Source organism: Leucopleurus acutus (assembly GCF_964270905.1).
Source record: "Leucopleurus acutus genome assembly, chromosome: 10".
Taxonomy (NCBI): domain Eukaryota; kingdom Metazoa; phylum Chordata; class Mammalia; order Artiodactyla; family Delphinidae; genus Leucopleurus; species Leucopleurus acutus.
In genome coordinates this window covers 28,745,161-28,764,850 of record NC_139153.1, presented here as the reverse complement: position 1 = coordinate 28,764,850, position 19,690 = coordinate 28,745,161, and positions in this window count along the sequence as shown.

Here is a 19,690-nt window from a genome sequence, read left to right as displayed (position 1 = left end):
ACGGGCTCAGCCGCTCTGTGGCATGTGGGATCCTCCCAGACCGGGGCACGAACCCGCGTCCCCTGCATCGGCAGGTGGACTCTCAACCACTGCGCCACCAGGGAAGCCCCTAAGTATGGTTTTTACATTTGTATATGGTTGTGGAAAAATCAAGGGAATAATATTTCATGACACATGAAAATTGTATGAAACTCATACAGAGTCTCCATAAATAAAGTTTTATTGGGAAACAGCCACACTCACTCATTTACATCTTGTCTGTGGCTTCTTTCGTGCTTCAAGAGCACAGCTGAGTGGTTGTGACCAAGACCATCACACACATTTTCTGCAAAGCAGAAAACATTTACTCTCTGGCTATTTACAGAAAAAGTGCACTGCTTCCTGCTCTAGGGTAAGGCCAGGTCCAGCCCTCAACTGTTATGTGAGCCCCCCGAATTTAAGCTAATGGGAGTTAGATCTCTATCACTTACAACAAAGTATTTCCCAAAAAATATCCTCTTGATTTTAAAGATGAGAAACATGAAGGTTAGAGGGACTAAGTGACTGACTTGGTCATATAGTTGGTGACAGAATTGAACCTGTATCCTCTCAGCCCACTGCTATATAGGCTGGCTCCATGGGTGTACAACATGCATAGTTGCCCAGGGCCCTCCCTCTCCTCACTTAGACAGCTCTGCACTTGCATTAATGTTCTGTTATCATAATCTTGAGGTTCTTAATATATTTCAAATGAGGCATCTAGCATTTCATTTTGTACTGGGCCCCACAGATCATGTCATGATGCCACCCACCCAGCTTTCCCAGCCCTACAAACCTTACTGTTTTCTAATCCCATTCTACATCCACATTAAAATTTTCAGTCACCTGTGCACATTAATATTTGAGAAAGTGATATACGCGTGTAACAGCCTCCATGTTTTAATGCTGACATAATTTATATATAGTTGAAAACACACATTTTCCTACCTTTATAACAAAACTGCATTTCTCCAGGGTTCAAGTAAAATAGCTATACTTTTATTTTTCATGTGATTTAATCATTCTGATCACTGTCACTGCTTTGTGTTTATTTTTATATTTCATTTGTACTATGGGAGTGGTATGGCCCAAGGAATGGATTCAGCAATTCTGCAAGTTCATAAATTATAAACAGGATTTCAAAAATGGTGCCTGTTATTGAAGCATCTGCCTGTGATGATAATTAAAAGGAAAACATTTATAAAGTGCTTAGATATTTCCTAACAGAGCAATGTATGCATCAAAAACTTTATAGCACAGGGCAAACCTCAAGGTTTAGTTGCCTAGTCAAACCTAAATCTCTGTCCAAAACAATTGGGCCCACACACACAAAAAAATGATCCTAAGAAATGCAAGAGAAAGAAAAAGTTAAATTACAAGGTACAATACTGTTCTCCATTTTTTTGAACATTAACCTGTTCAGGCTATGTGGGGTTTTTATGTTTCTCTCTCTCTCTCTCTCTCTCTCTCTCTCTCTTTGTTTTTGTGTCATCGTGCTTTCATTGTCATTTGTTTCTAGGTATTTTTTGATTTCCTCTTTGATTTCTTCAGTGATCTCTTAGTTATTTAGTAGTGTATTGTTTAGCCTCCATGTGTTTGTATTTTTTACAGATTTTTTCCTGTAATTGATATCCAGTCTCATAGCGTTGTTATCAGAAAAGATACTTGATACGATTTCAATTTTCTTAAATTTACCAAGGCTTGATTTGTGACCCAAGATATCTATCCTGGAGAATGTTCTATGAGCACTTGAAAAGAAAGTGTATTCTGTTGTTTTTGGATGGAATGTCCTATAAATATCAATTAAGTCCATCTTTTTTATTGTGTCATTTAAAGCTTGTGTTTCCTTATTTATTTTCATTTTGGTTGGTCTGTTCATTGGTGAAAGTGGGGTGCTAAAGTCCCCTACTATGATTGTGTTACTGTCGATTCCCCCTTTTATGGCTATTAGCATTTGCCTTCTGTATTGAGGTGCTCCTATGTTTGGTGCGTAAATATTTACCACTGTTATATCTTCTTGGATTGATCCCTTGATCATTATGTAGTGTCCTTCTTTGTCTCTTGTAATAGTCTTTATTTTAAAGTCTGTTTTGTCTGATATGAGAATTGCTACTCCAGCTTTCTTTTGATTTCCATTTGCATGGAATATCTTTTTCCATCCCACCACTTTCAGTCTGTATGTGTCTCTAGGTCTGAAGTGGGTCTCTTGTAGACAGCATATATATGGATCTTGTTTTTGTATCCATTCAGCCAGTCTATGTCTTTTGGTTGGAGCATTTAATCCATTTACATTTAAGGTAATTATCAATAGGTATGTTCCTATTCCCATTTTCTTAATTGTTTTGGCTTTGTTATTGTAGGTCTTTTCCTCCTCTGTGTTTTCTGCCTAGAGAAGTTCCTTTAGCATTTGTTGTAAAGCTGGTTTTGTGGTGCTGAATTCTCTTAGCTTTTGCTTGTCTGTAAAGGTTTTAATTTCTCTGTTGAATCTGAATGAGATCCTTGCTGGGCAAAGTAATCTTGGTTGTAGGTTTTTCCCTTTCATCACTTTAAATATGTCCTGCCACTCCCTTCTGGCTTGCAGAGTTTCTGCTGAAAGATCAGCTGGTACCCTTAAGGGGATTCCCTTGTATGTTATTTTTTCCTTGCTGCTTTTAATATTTTTTCTTTGTATTTAATTTTTGATAGTTTGATTAATAGTTTCTTGGCATGTTTCTCCTTGGATTTATCCTGTATGGGACTCTCTGAGCTTCCTGGACTTGATTTACTATTTCCTTTCCCATATTAGGAAAGTTTTCATCTATAATCTCTTCAAATATTTTCTCAGTCCCTTTCTTTTTCTCTTCTTCTTCTGGGACCCCTATAATTCGGATGTTGGTGTGTTTAATGTTTTGCCAAAGGTCTCTGAGACTGTTCTCAATTCTTTTCATTCTTTTTTCTTTATTCTGTTCTGCAGTAGTTATTTCCACTATTTTATCTTCCAGGTCACTTATCCATTCTTCTGCCTCAGTTATTCTGCTATTGATTCCTTCTAGAGAATTTTTAATTTCATTTATTGTGTTGTTCATCGTTTGTTTGCTCTTTAGTTCTTCTAAATGTCTTCTGTTAAATGTTTCTTGTATTTTCTCCATTCTATTTCCAAGATTTTGGATCATCTTTTCTATCATTACTCTGAATTCTTTTTCAGGTAGACTGCCTATTTCCTCTCCATTTGTTTGGTCTGGTGGGTTTTTACCTTGCTCCTTCATCTGCTGTGTGTTTCTTTGTCTTCTCATTTTGCTTAACTTACTGTGTTTGGGGCCTCCTTTTCTCAGGCTGTAGGTTCATAGTTCCTGTTGTTTTTGGTGTCTGCTCCCAGTGGCTTAAGGTTGGTTCAGTGGGTTGTGTAGGCTTCCTGGTGGAGGGGACTGGTGCCTGTGTTCTGGTGGATGAGGCTGGATCTTGTCTTTCTCGTGGGCAGGACTGCGTACAGTAGTGTGTTTGGGGGTGTCTGTGAACTTAGTATGATTTTTAGGGAGCCTCTCTGCTAATGGGTGGGGTGGTGTTCCTGTCTTGCTAATTGGTTGGCATAGGGTGTCCAGCACTGTAGCTTTCTGGTCGTTGAGTGGAGCTGGGTCTTAGCGTTGAGATGGAGATGTCTGGGAGACCTTTTGCCATTTGATATTACGTGGAGCCAGGAGGTCTCTGGTGGACCAATGTCCTGCACTCAGCTCTCCCACCTCAGAGGCACAGGCCTGACACCCAGCCATAGCATCAAGACCCTGTCAACCACACGGTGTATAGCACACAGAACTTGACCCAACACACTGTAAATACCAGAAAGAATCTGGGGAAAGCAGCACCCTCAACAGCTGGTTTTCCACCCATTGTTTTACTATCCAAAATAGACATGGCTAACATTAATTTTGTCATTGCTAATGTCTAGAATGTCTTTTCTAATCAACTTTCTATGTACACATAAAACTTTAGAAAATGAAATCTCACTGTATACACTGTTAGGAATTTGCTTGTGAGCATTTCCCCATGTCTTCATTATTCTTCTTCCGTGCCATTTTAATAACTACATTGTATATCACTGTGATGGTTAATTTTATGTGTCAGCTTGTCTGGGCTAAGGGGATGCCCGGAGAGCTGGCAAAACATTATTTCTGGGTCTGTCTGTGAGAGTGCTTCTGAAAGAGATTAGCCTTTGAATCAATAGACTGAGTAAAGAAGATCTGGGTTCACCAGTGTGGGTAGGCACCATCCAATATGTTATGGGCCCTAATATTAGAACAGAAAGGTGGAGGAAGGGCAATTTCTCTCTCTCTCTCTTCTTAAGCTGAGTCATCCATCTTCTCTTGCCCTCAGACATCAGAGTTCCTGGATCTAGGGCCTTTGGCCTTGGATTGGGAGTTACACCATCAGCTCCCCTGGTTCTCAGAGTTTCTGCTTCAGACTGAATTATACTGCCAGCTTTCCTGATTATGCAGCTTGAGATAACATATCATGGGACTTCTCAGCCTCCATAATCTTTGAGCCAAATCTGATAATAAACTTCCTCTTATATATCTATATATATACTCTCAGTTCTGTTTCTTTAGAGAATCCTGACTAATTCAATCACTTATTTAACAAATTCCATATTGTTGGACATTTGGGTTGTTTCCAATTTTCAGCCTCTTTTTTTTTTTTTTTTTTTGCGGTATGCGGGCCTCTGACTATTGTGGCCTCTCCCGTTGCGGAGCAACAGGCTCCGGACGCGCAGGCTCAGGGGCCATGGCTCACGGGCCCAGCCGCTCTGCGGCACGTGGGATCTTCCCAGACCGGGGCACAAACCCGTGTCCCCTGTATCGGCAGGCGGACTCTCAACCACTGCGCCACCAGGGAAGCCCCAATTTTCAGCCATTTGAAACAGTACTGCAATGAACATCCTTATAGCTGTATCGATAACTACATCTGTGTTTCTTTTTTTCATTTCATACTAATGGCTAAAAGAAACGATCCTTAGTCTCTATAATCAAACAACTTTTATTTCTGTAACACGATTGACAAGGGAGCTTGGATGGAAGTGTATGTATAATATTAAACAGTTGCATAACACGGTGCCTACATATATAATATTTGCTTAACAAATGATGGCTATTAAGAGCTCCAGGAAAGCATAACCTTCCTGACATCAAATTCAAAGGGCAGTTTTCCTCAGCTGCCATATAAACTTTGACATAGCCTTTTTAAAGTGATTTAAATGTTTGTGTTATACCATTCCTCAGAAAATGGGTTCCATTAATTTAGTATTTATATGAAAAAAAAGATTTCCTTTTGTCCCACCTATATTTCAGGGTCCCCCTCTTCCTAATATTTCAGGATTAGATGAATCTATTTTTAACTCAAAGTACACATAAAACTTACAAACTTATAGGAGCATATTGTATGCAAAACAGAGTTCACTATTTTTTTTTAAAATAGATTGTGATACTTTTAGAAAATATCTCAATCACATCAATAGAAATTAATAAATGAGACTGAGGATTTTCACTTTTTATATTAAATATTTCTAAAATATTTTATTATAACTGGCAATTTTAATTTTTAATTGGATTAAATACTACTAGTAAGTGGGCAGAATTTCTTCCATACTTGGTTCAATATCATACAAGAGACTTGTGTCTTTTAGACTTTCAAGTAACCAAGTTTTCAACATGGCAAATCCTCATTTAGATGTCAGCAGAGAATTTCTATACATCGCAGGTTTTTGATGAGTGTCTAAAATAATCATCACGTTAGGCACATTAAGGACTAGTTTGCTAAGGATTACAGTTTAGTGCTCAGCTTAGGGCCTGGTATATAGGTAACGATTAAAATTTTATTAATAAATAAATGAATGAGTCAGTGTCACCAGGTATTGCCTTTGACCATAGCAAAATTATGGTCAAAATTAACATCCAGAAAAACCTTTATTCCTTCTCTTTATGTATAATCACCATTGATTCATAACTTCTCTTGGTTCCCTCATCTGTAAAATGGGAATAGCAATAGTGCTTTGTATAATTGTTGTGAGGATTCAGTAGTGTAGCACATGTAAAGCACCTTGCATCAAGCTTGGTATTTAATAAGCCCTCAACAAATATAAGCTGTATTATGTTAACAGTAGCACTATCATCACCATCATCATCATTATCATTCTGGAATGCAAATGCCATCTATCCTGCTCTCTTTTTAAACAGGCATGAGCTTTGTTTTCTCTTTGAGAAGAAGGTTATTCTACTATAGTGGAGTTTCCAATACCTTCCCCATCTCAGGGTATGATGTGGAAGAGAGTCAGAATGTGAGAGTTGGAGGAGAAAGGGAGCCCATTAACTTGGGAAAAGCAACAACTTCCAGAAACCTTGGTCTAGTGTATGAGAAAAAAGGACTTAGTAATTATAACTGTTATGAAACTTTGTGTTTTATAAAGCTACAGGCTAGAAGTGTACAATAAAACAATTCTGAAATATCAAAAGACCACTTTGGGTGGCCTGCCAGTGGATTATAGACATGACTTTTATATCGAGAGAGACTATCTGGCATTGAATCAGAGGAATTATATGGTTTGAGCAACAGGATATCAGTAGCTAGTTTGGGCTTAAATTAAAAAAAAATCAAAAGTGGCAAATCAGTGTAGCAGAACCTAAGAGATTCGTTATGTACAGTGTAAAGGAAGAGAGAGTTCTGTAAACATCCAACTCTGGACGAAAATGCTGGAGATTTTTCATTAAACCATTTCTTTTAGCACACAAACTTTTCAAGGACTTAATTGATTTTTAGGGAGACATTTAACATTGCAATCTGTAGAGGAGTGTTCCTCAAGTTAATTTAAGAGCAAATTTATCATAAAAGCTCATTTTTCTAATTATTGAGGAGCGAGTAAAGAGGATTGCAGGTTGGAGAGAGACATGGCAGATCTCAGGGAAAAAAAATCTCTCCAATTTACTAACACAAAAGGAGAAAGGAAGTGCAGAATTGTCCTTTATTGAAAACCACACTTGCAAAAGTTAATGAGAGCATGGCATTGCTATGTCTGTGAACCACTGATGGTTGATAAGCAGCTAGTCCTAAATGTTACCAGTTCAAGATGGAAACAAAAGCATGCACAAGTTTTAGCCCATAATTGGGCTGCTTCCAGAACTGGGAAGCTTGCTGCTCCCTCTCCTCAAGGCAGACTACTGATCCGCGCATGCCATTCAAGTTCTAAATTCATATTTGCAGCAGCCAAGGACTTCTCGTCCACTAGAATGCAACATATACCAAACGTACAGGGTGGCAAAGTGGAGTTATGTCTTGGGACGCTTAGGGGCCAAGTGTTCTGTTAGGGCAGGCAAACTGTGAAATAGAAGAGGTTAAAGTACTAAAGCTGAATACAAACAATCCGTCATTTCTCCCTGGAAATTTTCAAAATGATTTTGGCCATGAGTTACTCCATTCTAACAAAGAGGAGACTTCCGGGCATCGTAAATGATGTTGCTCTACCTGCAGAAAGCCATCTTCAAGAAAGATTTTTATAATATTAACACATTTGAAATGTTTATGATTGGAGTCTGGTTCACCTAGGGGGTTAAAAATAGAAGACTTTTTACATTATATCTACAATGCCCTACAACCAAACCTGTTTGACTAGAGGTTTGTCCATTGGCTTCCTGGTCTTTCTAGAAAGAATGTCTGAATGACTCCTTGATTGCAGCTAATCATCTCAGCTTCAGCCAGTATATATATATGTACATATATACAGCCTGGACTCTTCTGTCAGTGTTGGGGAAAATAAGAATTCTCTTTCTAAACTCTGACTAATCTTGCTGTCACCAACCTTACCTCCTTGGATCAATCCTCCACAGTGCCATCAGAGATACCTTCCTAAAACATAAATCTGATATTGTCAGGACTCTGTTTTAAAAGTCTTTAGTGGCAAACCACTTTCCTACTGAATTAAGTCCAAAATCCTTATTATAACCCTTTAGAAGACCTATATGCTGGGCACTTTGTAAACATGTCATTTAATAGCATAACAATTACAATATTTTATAAATTATTAAGCAAAGATTTTTAAAATTCCTCTTAAATGATGTGCCCTGTGGCTTTTCATCTATTGAGTAAATGGCTTCAGTTTTTCATGAATAGAGCAGATACATAGTAGAGCAGTGGTTTTCAACCAGGAATAATTTGTCCCCCAGAGGACATGTGGTAATGTTCAAGACATTTTTGATTGTCACAACTGGGAAGAGATGACTGGTACCTAGTGAGTGGAGACCAGGGATGCTGCTCGACTTGCTACAATGCAGAGGACAGCCTCCCACAGCAAAAAACTGCCCAGTTCAAAATGCAAATAGTGCCGAGGTTGAGAAATCCTGTGTTAAAACAATAAAATAGGGCTTCCCTGGTGGCACAGTGGTTGAGAGTCCGCCTGCCGATGCAGGGGACACGGGTTCATGCCCTGGTCCGGGAGGATCCCACATGCCGCGGAGTGGCTGGGCCCGTGAGCCATGGCCGCTGAGCCTGTGCGTCCGGAGCCTGTGCTCCGCAACGGGAGAGGCCACGACAGTGAGAGGCCCGCGTACCACCAAAAAAAAAAAAAAAAAAAAGAAAAACAATAAAATATATTGCTCAGCTGTGACCATAAAATTTGGGTTTGGAGTCTCATGCTACAACAGTAGACCTTAGAGGCTGATGGGTGGGTCCCTCTGGGAATTTTCCTTTGCTTCATGCAGGGTTACAGTGAACACTGAGGAAGGAATTGGGACCATATTGCACCAATATATATGGCACAGCTGGTGGGCCAGAATCTCCAAGTCAGTCAGTCAGGAAAAGAGGTCAGAGGAGTTAGGAAAAAAATTAGAATGGCAAAGGAGCATCTCACATGTGGTAGACTCCTCACTCAGCACAGGTAGTAGCATTCATTGCTCTAGGTTCTTATGAAGAATTTGAGGGACCTGAGAAGCTGTCCCTCTGAGAGCCTACAGTGACAAATTCTGCTCTAGCTAAAGGTCTGTTTCTACCTTCTTTGCCATTTAAGATTCTTACATCCTCCAGCTTCATCTGTTGGTGTTTCCATTAATCATCATCTCTTTAGGACATGACGCACTGGTGAAACAATGGTTTTGGAAGCTAGACTGAGTTGAGAAAGAAAAAGCAATTCTAAAATCTCCTTTTAGCATATCAAAAGTAAAGCTTTCAGATCTGAATGTACATTTTCACCACAAGCCAGAGGAACTTGGATATCACGATATGACATAAGGAAATTTCCCAGCTGCCCAGAGGCTATTTTCATGGTAAGGGAATCTGGGAGTAACGTGGTGAAGTGGAAAGGAGGCCAGTGGTTAGGCACAAGGGTAATTTCCCTTCAGTGTCAAGAGCTTGGATGGAGTGTGAAAGGCAGTAAAAATCCCAGATAGCATTGTGCAGGAGCTGAAAGTTTCAGGGATTTGGGATCTACTTCCCTCTTGTCATTCTGGAAGGAGATCATTTTCAGTGTTCTTCTGACAAATGTGCAATGGTGGAGGAAAAGGGAGCATGGCAAGTTTTTGGCAGAGCTGGCATGGGAGGAATCCAGATGTTTCCACAGGTACCTGGTAAGGAATAGAAAAAGATAACTATTCAAGGTTGAGAGTCAGCAGTTCAGTGAGAGTTGACTTTATAGAAGAGGGTAGGAGTGGACAACAAGAGCTTGGACTCAGATGCAGGATGTAGCTGAGATTCAGGGGATCTGCAGCAAGAAGGCCTACATCACCATGGGAAGGGAGGAAAACACACCAAAGAAAAAGAACCAAGAAAATAAGACCAAAGTTTTACCATCTCTCAACTTCAATGACAATTACCAAGTGGGACCAAGGATATCTTCATGAACCAACAAAGTCCTGGAAGGACCAACCTTGTGGATTTGCAATCCAGGAGCCAGTCTGTGACAATACATGTAATACGTATACACAGGCACCAGCTTAGGAAGAAGAGGAAGAAAGGCAACCCTTTGAGAGAACCAGAAATGAAGATCTATCCAAATGTCTAAGCAAGGTTAAGGGAATGGGCACTCAAGAATCTTAGATAAGTTATGGGAAATAAAGAAGATTTGTTTCGGCACATGAAATTATAGTAGTTAATATGTTGATACTCATTTCAGTAGGAAACTCCTACTTACAGGGTATAACTATGAGGAAACTGAAGCACAGAAAATAATCTAACTTGCCCAAGTTCACAGAAACAGTATGTGGAGGAGCTCTGGCTCCAAAGCCCAGGATCTTCCCACTGTGCCTCCCATTATTATGGCATTTCAGCAGACTCTTGGCAGTCTGGCCTCGTTTACGACTACAATCTTCATGTTCCCTTTGTTTCAGTCACAGGATTATTTCCCAAACATACCATGCATTTTCCTCCTTCATGCTTTTGAACAAGTTTTCCCTGCTGTTGCAATGTACTTCCAAGACACCCTTTTTACTTCCCCCAGTTGACCTTTTCTTCCATCCAGCTTGATACCTTTTGAGTAGTCCTGAGCCCTCTCTGTTGGTAGCAAAAGGTGGGAAGTATTGAGAAACAAACTGGCAAAACTTAGTTACCCAAGCCAATTCCTGGAGAGACTGCTGTCTCACCCAGTTCGGTTTCCTCTGGGCAGAGGCTGCCATGCCAGCAGACAAGACAGCGTGGGTTTACCACCACCTACTTGATTTTCACGAGCTACTGCCATATCGGCAGAGTCACACCGGATCTGCAATACCTGTTAAGTTCTCAAGCTCAAAGGCGTGGATCAACCATCCTTTTTAAAGCCCCACCGTTCCCTTGACATTTCATCCTTCTTCCTCTGGCACACACGCCTCCCCAGTTTCTCCCCAGCTTTCCTCCACAATGAAACTAGCCAGCCCACCCTCAGTTCCTGTTTATCAATTTGCACATGGCTTTCCTCCTTATGGTGTCATTTATAGGAGAGGAAAACGCCTCCAGCCAGGACAATCAGGAGTATCTCAGTCAAATCCTCTGCTTCACTTGGTTTATCTCCAGCTGGCTCATCTCACTCTCGTGGTCACAAGAATCTAAACACCCTGCAACCTCTTCTCTTACTGACCTTCACTGAGGTCTTCTTTCAACTACTCTGATCAATTCATGTTCTCCTAAAGCCAGTTAGGTTAGTACAGCACTTTCCAATAGAACTTGCTGTGGTGGTGGAAAATTTCGTATCTGTGCTGTCCAGTATGGTACGCGCTAGCCACATGTGGCCACTGAGCCTTTGAAATATGGCTACTGTTAGCAGTAAACTGATTTTTTTACATTTTAATTAAGTGTAAATGTAAATAGCCATCTGGAACTGGTGGCTACCAGACTGTACAAACACAGGACTGGAACATTCTATTTTGACCAATGTAACATACAAAATATCTCCTAGTATATATTCAAAGCATTCATGATATATTTATATACCCACTAACCAAATATATCTTACATACTTTACACTTAACCTAAATTTTTTCATTCCTCCAATACAGTAGATTTTCCTTTTCTTCAATAATAGCTATCAGCTATTATAACCAAGCCAAAAATTACCCCCTCAGCAAAGCTTCCCTGTCACCTCTATGGAAGCAGTCACCACTCCTTTTCCAAGACTCACACATCATTCTATGCATATACCTATCACAGAACCCATCACAGTGTATTAGTTCATTTTTTACATTTTCATCCCCATCGCTCCTGTTAGAATGTGTTCTCTCTGAAAGAGGGAAGAGACTCTTTTATTCCTCTTGGATTCACTAATACCCAAGTAAGAGTGGACATAGTAAACATAAAACTGTTGGACAAGTAAACGAGTGAAAAATAACTAAAGGGAAGATTGGTAGAAAGGTTACAACAATTTTTTTTTAATGAACATGGGAAGAATAAAATCTAGCTGGGGCAGAGATAATTGAAGTATAATCTGTTTTATGTCTTTTTTCTTCCACATTTCTTTTTTATGGGAGTCACTGTGATCTATTTGAGAGATAATGTAGAATTGTAATTGCTAATAAGGGCTCTGTAGAGACCAGCATTAAACAGTATTTGAGTTGTCAGTTAGCAAATGTTGGTAATAGATGGGAGACAACATGCCTGGTGGAACAGTTCTCACCACAGTTGTCATCTGCTATGCATACCAACCCAAGACATTTCTCTGCAGACTTTTGAGTCACAATTAATATACTGCAGTGTTGCCATCACTCCAGCCCCCTCCAACCCCTTTTCCAGTACCACTTCAGCAGTCTTTTAAATGCAGGTGCTTTGGGGTCGTGTCCATGATTAAAATCCATTGCTGACCAAACTCCTGAACATGACTTGAAAGACCCTGTGTGATCTGACACCCAACCCAGCTCTGCAGCCACACTAGCCTTTCCTCAGCCTGTCTTCACCAAATTCTTTCTGGCCTCAGAGCATGTGCACTTTCAGTTCATGCTCCTAGAACTCTCTTCTCTTTTTTCCCTAGTTAATGCCAACTCATCCATTAGCTCTCGGCTCACATATCACACTTCCTGATGTCTGGACAAGGCCTTTTATAAATAACATTTACCTCTCCATAATAACAACACTCATCACTGATGGTTTTACATATATTTGTGGGTATTTGATACAAGTCAGTCTCCACCCCCAAATGCTGAGTTCCATGGAGACCTGAGTGTGTTTACTTTTGTTGACCATGTGACTCTCTGGCTCCTACCACTGTCCCCAGCACAAAATGGACACTCAATAAATATCTGTTTGATGAATGAATGATTGGTACAAAAATAGCTCCCTTAAGAGCATAAGCCCAACAATAAATATTATTAAAGATCATGATTCAAGTACCTAAAGATCGCGAAGGTTAGATCCCTGTTAAAGAATAAACATATCAACCATTGCCTAACATCCTTATAGTAAAAACAGTAATGACTCTCAAACAAAGGATAAGGTGCCAGGGGGCTTCGCTGGTGGTCCAGTGGTAAAGAATCCACCTTCCAATGCAGGGGAGGTGGGTTCGATCCCTGGTTGGTGAGCTAAGATCCCACATGCCATGGGGCAACTAAGCTCACGTGCCTCAACTAGAGAGCCCTCGTGCTGCAAACTGCAGAGCCCATGCACTCTGGAGCCCATGCGCCACAACTAGAGAGAGAGAAGCCCGTGTGCCACATGAAAGACTGCACATGCTGCAATGAAGATCCCACGTGCTGCAACTAAGACCCGATGGAGCCAAAAATAAATACAATACAATAAAGGATAAGGTGCCAAGATCACTTAACAGATTCTCTTAGTCTAGAAAGTGACTCATCTAGAGGTCACTAAATCAGCACAGCACAGCACCATCTGCAGTGACCAGCCAGATGTTTCCAGGGTTAATTAGAAGCATCGATGTTAAAATACCCAGAAATTATTGTGGAATTTACTTCACGAGTCAAGGATATGGACCTTTTAGCTTAAACGTTTCCTGATCATTAAAACAAAACAAGTGAAATGGCAAATCTCACTTTTCACATTTTGCTTCTGGTTTTGGATATACTATGTACTTTACAAAAATATAGTAAAACACATTGATTGGACTTCGCTCGTGGCGCAGTGGTTAAGAATCCACCTGCCGATGCAGGGGACACGGGTTCGAGCCCTGGTCCAGGAAGATCCCACATGCCGCAGAGCAACTAAACCTGTGCGCTACAAGTACTGAGCCTGTGCTCTAGAGCCTCAGAGCCACAAGTACAGAGCCCAGGTACCACAACTACTGAAGCCCACGTGCCTAGAGCCCGTGCTTCACAACAAGAGAAGCCACCGCAATGAGAAGACAAGCACCGCAACAAAGAGTAGCCCCCACTCGCCACCACTAGAGAAAGCCCACGCAGCAAAGAAGACCCAATGCAGCCAAAAATAAATAAACAAATAAATAAATTTTAAAAAATTAAAAAAAACCACATTGATTACATACTGATAGTCACTCATTCACTCATTCATCAACTATTTAGTGACTCACTAATATTACCCAGCCATGGTGAACACACAAAGACACTATATCTGGACTCATGGTGCCTACACTCCAGTAGATGATAATAGCTAACATTTATTGAGTGAATACTCTCATTCCAAGCACGTGCTAAGAGCTTTACATGCATTACCTCATTTTAATGTTCCCCCAAATCATATAAGCTAGAATAATGGGCATTATTACTGCCCAGCATCCACAATTCTTAACAGTCACTGTTTCCCTTGAGAAATGATTCTTCCCAGAGACACTAGCTAGTTGGGACTGTTAGACAAACGCGCCACCTTCCCCAGCCAAGTGTCAAGATGTAACCCAGGCTTCTAAACCAAGCAAGTGCTCCTTCCCTGGAATCTGAATATTGGGCAGAGAGAGAATGAGACTGAAATGGGCTGCATTCAGACCAGACTCCTCTGGGCGAGAGACCATTTGGGCTTCCTTCTTCCTAATGTCCTATGCATGCTGCTTTCAAATCCATGAGTTCTAATATCCTCCTAATAAACTTTTTTTTTTTTTTTTTTTTTTGCGGTACGCGAGCCTCTCACTGTTGTGGCCTCTCGTGTTGCGGAGCACAGGCTCTGGACGCGCAGGATCAGCGGCCATGGCTCACGGGACCAGCCGCTCCGCGGCATGTGGGATCTTCCCGGATCGGGGCATGAACCCGTGTCCCCTGCATCGGCAGGCGGACTCTCAACCACTGCGCCACCAGGGAAGGCCAAATTTTTTTTTTTTTTTTGTAATAAACTATTTTTGCTTAAGTTAGAGCCAGTTTCTGTTGCTTACAACTCAAGAATATTAACTGTCATTGAAAAGATGACAAAATGGGTTGAGAAATGTATCCAAAGTCATATAGCTAGAAATTGGTAGAGTTAGGACAGAATTAGGACTAGAACTCATGCAGTGTGATTCTAGAACTCTTCTCCCTATTGAAAAAGAAGATGCTGTGTCCCTGGGTGCCATGACTCATAGGGTAAATTCCATCAGGTTCTTTGCTGTCCTATCTTGATCAAGGCTTTATGAACGTACCACCATCAGCCCATAATGGGGTCCCTGCCTCACACCCTTTGTTTAAGTGTTTGAAGGGTCTTCTAGAGCAGAAACATGGAGGTTTCCTCTAAGCAATGGATTGGTGGACATTTATGAATAGAACCAGCCAGAGTCTCCAGGGCACCTACTGTTATCACTTCAAGCTGGACACAGTGGCAGATGGGCTGGCCACTGGCCGTCGGTGGTTTCCTCTGCATAGCACCCAAAATGTCCTTGGAACAGAGTCAGCTTCCAGTCTGAGTGGAGCCTCCCTCTCCTTTTCCCTCTTTCCTAGCCAGAGGCTTATCAAGTTCTAGGGAGTAGAGAAACTCACCCCAAAAACATACATCTAAAATCTTTGAGCCAGGGGCTTCCCTGGTGGCACAGTGGTTAAGAATCCGCCAGGGACACGGGTTCGAGCCCTGGTCCGGAAAGATCCCACATGCCACAGAACAGCTAAGCCCGTGCGCCACAACTACTGAGCCTGTGCCCTAGAACCTGCGAGCCACAACTACTGAAGCCTGTGCACTTAGAGCCCGTGCTCCACAACCAGAGAAGCCACCGCAATGAGTAGCCTCTGCTCACCACAACTGGAGAAAGCCTGCGCACAGCAACGAAGACCCAACGCAGCCAAAAATAAAATTAATTAATTAATTAAAAATCTTTGCGCCAGAAGCTACTTTCTCTGAGTATTAAAGTGTTTGTTGCAGCTTCCAAAGTGAGTGATTCAAGCCTGTGGGAAGAAAAAGTCCCTTGGAGAACAAGTGAGAAGGCACAGGGGGAGGAACACCACCAAGTTGGGGTTATAATTCTGCCCCATGACCTTGCCCGCAAAGAGCACAGTGATAAAGGATCTTGTAAACTCACGAGAGGATGAAATGTATATAAATACATTGTCAAAGTCCCAGTGAAGAGTCCAAGAGCATTTCTTTGGCTGTGTTGGTTTGGATTTCTCACACATACAATAACAAGTTTCTGGCTTCCCTGGCACATATGCTTGTGCAATGTGTTGCTGTGTCTCTGACAGTTGGTGACATTTCCTTTGCAGTCAGTCAGCAAGATTCGTACAGAGGCTGTGTGTCCAATGAAGAAATCAACATCCTGAGTCCCCATATTTGCTATTAGTCATCATTTGTGCCTTCATCCAAAAAACATTCATTGAACACCTACTGTGTGCTCAGCCTAGGGGACACAAAGATGAATCTGAAGCAGTTCCTGCTCCCTCAAGGAGATGACACATGTACTTAAATAACTATATTACGCAGCGCTATTGTTAATTAGAAAAATTGCAGTTAACATTTATTTGGGGAATTAATTATACCAAGAACTATTCTAAAATATTTTGCATGCAGTATTTCCTTTAATTCTCACAGTAGCCTTGTTATTATTATACCATTTTATAGATGAGAAGCATGGAGAATTGTATAATTTCCCCAAGATTACACTAGAACAATAAGAATGGTGCAAAGTACTTCTGGATTCCAGGGGAGAGATGTTAGTCACACAGAAGAGTAGCAGGAAGATTTTGTAGTGGAAACAGTGTGTGAGCTGGTCGCAAAACTCTATAATCTATTAAGCTGGTGTTAAGGAAATCTGATCATATTTCTATCGTGATTCTCACCCTCACGCATCATTGTTTACCTGCATTCTTCATCTGAGAATTTCTTTTAAATCTGCAGGTACTGATAACAGACTTAACATGAAGACTTTAGGCTTATATCGATCTCTTTTCAAAGCTTGGAAAAGTTCATTCTATTGGTCTGCTGTGTTTGAAACCTGAGAATTCAGTAAATCAATTAAAAACTTAACACAGAGTTAGAAGATCAATTGAAGAAACTGATACCTTGATGGATTAATCTATTGGCCAAAAGACCATTCAACAATGAGAATTCTTCCACTGGGTGAGACCCTAGAAATAAACCGATCTATCACTTTCAATTGAAAAATGAAAGAATGAAGACACATAGCAGTAAAAAAGACTGTCCAAGGGCACACACAGACTTTGTATAGGAGCCAGGGCTGGCCCCCTTGCCTTCTGATTTCTAATCCAATGTTCTTTTTTATTAAAAGCAATAACTTTATTGAGGTATAATTGAAATACACTAAATCATGTATTTTAAACTGTACAATTTCATCCATTTGGACACGTGTATTCACCTCTGAAACCAACACCACAGCAAAGATAAGTATTCATTGCCCTCAAAATTTTCCTTATGCCTCTTTATACTTCCCAATACCTCCATTCCTGGGCAAGCACTGATCTGCTCTCTATCACTACAAGTTTGCATTTTTGACAACTTGATATAAATGGAATCATACATACTCTTTTCAACTGGCTTCTTTTACTCACATAGTTTCTTTGAAATCCATCCACATTGTGTATGTCCATAGTTCACTCCTTTTCATTGCTGAATATTATTACATTATATAAATATAACACAATTGTTTAGCCATTCGTCTGTTAATGGACATTTGGATTGTTTCCGGTTTTGCGCTATTATAAATAAATCCATGGTACTACCTAGGAGTATACTGGCTAAATCATATGGTAGTTGTACGTTTACCTTTTTAAGAGACTGCCAAACTGCTCTCCAGGGTTGAACCATTTTACCTGCCCCCCAACACGGTGTGTGAGTTCTAGTTGCTCCACGTCCTCTCCAACATGTAGTACCAACGTTCTCTTCAGTATTATATTTATTAGCTAGTAACAATTCCCATCACTACTGACTAGTAAATTCTTAAATGCTGCACAGGTCGAGGAAAGCTTTCAAGTGAGTGAGTTCTGACATAATTTTCTCACCCCCTCATCCTTTTCTTTTCTCCCCTAGTCAGTTTTGGTGGGATATAGTCTTTGCTCAAATTGAGTAAAAAGAGTAGATTTTTAAGAGGAGAGGTCAATGTGGAAACCAGAAAGCTCTGGCTTTCTTAAAGGTGCTCCGCGTTGGTGAATAGGAAGAAACAGAAAGCTCCCTCACTCAGCACACAGGAAGAGCACGCCATTATCACCAGACCGGAGCTGGGAGAAGCTCACGGACCTGATGCCAGGACCCTGAAGGGTCCAATGAAGGGAAAGAAGCAGCAGGGAGACCAATGAGAAGGCTCTCTATCTCCCATTCTGGTGGGATCTTTACAGACCACAAGATGACCTTCCCTTTTCTTCACTAAACTCTGTGAGAGTGGATATCTTCTCTTGGTCATCCCTGTAGGAAATCCATAAACACCTGGTATTAGTTATTGACTCATAACAGCTACTATTAAATTAGCAGAGATCTCATGTCAGGAGCTGTGCTAAGAATTTCACATTCGTTATCTCATTTTCATTCTCAGAACAACCATGTGAGGTTGGTATTCCAAGTCTCATTTAACACATGAGGAAAGTGAAACAGAGATGTTAAGTAACTTGTCCATGATCACCAAACCAGTAACTGCATAGAATTTGAATCCAGTTCTGACTGATTTCAGAACCCAAGCTCCTAACCACTGAACCACCTTTTCAATGACCGAATATGGATGTTGTGAATATAAGTGAATAGTAAATGAGTATGACCTCCCCTTCCAAGCCTAACCCTCAGTGAGTCTATTCTGTAATGTCATGGATTGATTGCAGGCATCGCATGCCAAATATTCAAGGAATTTCTGCAATCCTTAAATGTTTGCCAAGAATAGGTCCTTCATGCTCTCTAACAAATTCTGGAGGGAAGGGGAAATCCATATTTAGAACTTTGGTTACTAGCTGCATCAGTCTTTCCTTTTCTGCCTACTCATTTAAGCTCATGTTTCAGAAATTGCTACAGTTTTTTCAGATGTGTGTGCCCCTCCCCACAATGTTCAGTGGTTCTGCATTTTTGATGTATGTAAGTCTCACCTGGGGAGCTTATTAAACACAAAAATGCCAGGGCTTCACATTCTGAGGTTCTCATTCAGTAAGGTGGGCTTTGAACCCAGCATGGGTATTTTCAACAAGCATCCTAGTAGGGAGGCAATTATTACTTTGTAGCTGCCCACTATCCATTTCCTGGCCTAAAATCGGCCCAGTTTTGTTCCAGAGAATTGCTTCTCCTCTGCTGGGCTTGGTCCTGACGGGAGGGCAAATCCAGACACTCATTTCCATAGAACCAAACCCCTTTTCTCATTAGTTGGTTTTGCCAAGGAATTTTCAGGTAAACTAAGGTTAGCCAATCATGTGGCCTCTCCCAAGACTTTGAATTTTGAGTGAAGAATAAAATGGAAATGATGCAGCTCCACAATTATGTCCTATTCCATTCATAAGGCAATTGTGTGCTTGTTGCTTCTTGGCCCAAGAGTTTCCTTGGTACCTATTTTGTCCCCCATCCTACTTACCCAAATATCTTTTCAACAAATACCTTTCTGCTCAAGTTAGCTGGTCATTTTCTGATGCTTGCAACCAAAGCGACAAGAGATCCAAAGGCCAGCCATTGAGAAACACAGCCCTTAATTTTCAATACTTCCCTACTTGGCCATTTTGGGAAAGGACATGTTACCAGTAATAGCTATCTCTAGCCATCATTCCCACATGAGTAAACTTGTCAAATCTTTTCAAAAATGAAAGGAGACCCAGTGTTCACAATATTTTAATCTTTTCCTTTTGTAGCCTCTGTATAGGATCTTCTCTGTGCCCCCCAGCCACTATTAAGTAAGAGCTCCAAAATGCTGTTCTTAGGCTGGCAA